The sequence below is a fragment of the Grammomys surdaster genome, unplaced genomic scaffold, assembly GCF_004785775.1.
Source record: "Grammomys surdaster isolate TR1022 unplaced genomic scaffold, NIH_TR_1.0 125951, whole genome shotgun sequence".
In the NCBI taxonomy this organism is placed as follows: Eukaryota; Metazoa; Chordata; class Mammalia; order Rodentia; family Muridae; genus Grammomys; species Grammomys surdaster.
In genome coordinates this window covers 3957776-3960799 of record NW_021620772.1, presented here as the reverse complement: position 1 = coordinate 3960799, position 3024 = coordinate 3957776, and the positions used below count along the sequence as shown (strand labels likewise).

The 3024-nt window shown below is 42.7% G+C and overlaps 1 pseudogene; it reads left to right on the top strand.

The window, feature by feature from the left end:
• Window positions 1–837: 837 nt before the first annotated feature.
• LOC114609303 lies at window positions 838–1666 on the top strand (annotated as a pseudogene).
• The last annotated feature ends 1358 nt before the right edge of the window (window positions 1667–3024 follow it).

Genomic DNA, 3024 nt, shown 5'->3' with positions numbered 1-3024 from the left:
CACTGCCTGAAGTGCTCACATGTTAAGATCAATGCTTGCCCTGAGTCATCTTGAGTTAAGCAGAAATGACATAACTTTGGATATTAGATGTTCACAACACGACCCAATAAAGAAATCTACCATATGATGATAAGTGAGCAGGGATTATACAATCAAGATTCAAATAATGTTAACATCCTAAAATGCTTGTGAGTGGAGGGTAAACAAAATCATTAGGAACAAATGCAAAGTCCATTACTTCAGCTGAAAAAACTAAAAACGTTCACAGGCAAGGGGATACCTGCTTAACGGCTGTAGATTCTGATGGTGTCTTTTAGTTGACCACATATTTATTTAATGTGTGATCATTAGTGTAGTGCAACATAAAAATCAATATCATATTTAGATCACCATATTTGATAACTCCTCAATTTTCCAGTTGATCAGACCACATCCAAGGCTCTACCTTGGTTGAAATACTATGGTAGTTAGTGATGACTTTGATGAAGTGGGACACATCCATTAGGAGAATGCTGGAGGAAGGCAGGACTCTAGAAACTAAGAGTGACAGAGACCACCCTATGGGATTAGAAATACAGTCACTCTGCTATTCCATGGAAGGAAAAAGTCCCCAGGTTTCAGTTCTCTCTAAAACTAGGGAGCTGATTTGGAAGTAGCCTGTATCACATGTATGGAAGGTAGTACCCAGGCTCTAGAGCCAGTCTGCCTGGGTTCACCTGCTGGCGGTGCCACATACCAGCTGTTACAGTGGGTGGGCAGGTTATTGAATCTCTCTGTGCCTAATTTCCTCATGTGCAAAGTAAGACGACTTAAAGCTCCCTTTTCCCGATCGGCACCATGGCGGTCGGCAAAAACAAGGCAAGAAGGGAGCTAAGAAGAAAGCGGTTGATCCATTTCCTAAGAAAGACTGGTACGATGTGAAAGCTCCAGCAATGTTCAATATTAGGAACTTCGGAAAACCACTAGTCACAAGGACTCAAGGGACCAAAATTGCATCTGATGGCCTCAAGGGTCGTGTGTTTGAAGTGAGCCTTGCCGATCTACAGAATGATGAAATTGCATTTAGAAAATTCAAGCTAATTACTGAGGATGTTCAGGGCAAAAACTGTCTGACTAACTTCCATGGCATGGATCTTACCCGGGACAAAATGTGCTCCACGGTCAAAAAGCGGCAGACTATGATTGAAGCTCACGTTGATGTCAAGACGACCGATGGGTATTTGCTCCAACTTTTCTGTGTTGGCTTCAATAAAAAAACGCAACAACCAGATAAGAAAGACATCCTATGCACAGCACCAGCAAGTCCGCCAGATCCGGAAGAAGATGATGGAGATCATGACCCCGGAAGTGCAGGCAAATGACTACCAGGAAGTAGTTAATAAACTGATTGCAGACAGCATTGGGAAAGACATAGAAAAGGCTGGCCAGTCCATTTATCCTCTTCATGATGTCTTTGTTAGAAAAGTAAAAATGTTGAAGAAACCCAAGTTTGAATTGGGAAAGCTCATGGAGCTCCATGGTGAAGGCGGTAGTTCTGGCGAAACAACTGGAGACGAGGCAGGGGCTAAGGTTGAGCGAGCTGATGGATATGAAACACCAGTCCAAGAATCTGTTTAAAATCCAGATTTTTAATAGTGACAAATAAAAAGTCCTATTTGTGAAAAAAAAAAAAGCTCCCTTTTCATAGTAATCTTACGAGAAATGCACGGTATATAGAGGTAAAATATTTAGAGCAAGGTACAAAACTAACAGATTTTGGAGTCTCTGCTACTAAAACAAGAAAGCAGGGTTTTCTTTGGCTGTTAGTCCACATGTGTGCAGATGCTATGCTGTTCTTACAAAACATCACTACCAAGGTGTTTGGAAAACCGCAGTAAGAGTCTCACAGGTCTGGAGGTGGGACTTCTGAAATGTAGGTGTTGTTAGATTTGCTGCTTCCTGGGGGTGGAGGAGAGAATCTGCCCCAGGCATCTCTCTGGGCTCCTGGCTTCTTGATGGCTTGCAGTTCGTGTTTGCTGAGTTAGAAGACATCACTAGATTACTGCTTTCATCTTCACTAGGCTTCATCCCTGTGTTGGTCTCCATGTTGCCTCCTTTTTAAGGATACCAGCCATATTGGATTAGGGTTCATCCTAAGGACTTCCTTTTAGCTACTAGATAAAGTCACATTCCGAGGTACTAGGGTTAGAACTTCGACATAGGTGTTTGTGGAAAACATAACTCTAAACCATAACAATAGGGGGCCAGGTGGCCTCTGACGAGAGGTGCTGCTGTCTGGGGATTTACAATCCAGCCAGGTGAATCTATGTTTTTCCCCACACTGTTATCGGTCATATCAGAAATCTGACACATAATTCGGGGCACAGTCAAGTGCTGATTTCTTAATACAGGAGCATGGGCTGAAAAATCCATGCAGGAAAAACCTACAGCAATATCGCTGTTACTTCCCCTGTAATTTTCCTGTCAAGACTAGCTGTGGCTTTGGAGCTGAGCCATGTCCCAGATTATCTGTGCTCCTGCTTCCTGATCATTTTCACTTCAAAAGAACCAAGCTTAGAACTCAAAGGTGCCTGAGAAGGAATGATACACTCTCGTAGCCCTGTACCATGGAGGATGCTTCCGACTGGCATCCACCTCGCCATCAGAACATTTAGGGAGCCATTGAATGGTTTCAGGCTCATTCCCAAACCGATAAAACAGGTTATAATTTTATTCTAAGATAATTCCATTAATTAATGGCAGTGCTGTGGTTATTTGAAGTTTCCTGATTATCAATTATAGGTTGATTTGCTGGGCATCTCCTGTGGAAGTGTTTAAGCCTGAGCTGTGTGTGGCTCAGATCAAATAACTGCAACTTGCTGTGCTGGTTTAGGAGTCTCAGTGACCCGAGGAACATGGGTCTTCTGCTCATTTCTAATAAAGTCCATGACTTTTCCCACTTTGAGCACAATTAGATGCAAACCCAATGCCTTCACTTTGACCTTCCACTATAGCATTTTGAAATACTACTTCCTTGTTCCCTAC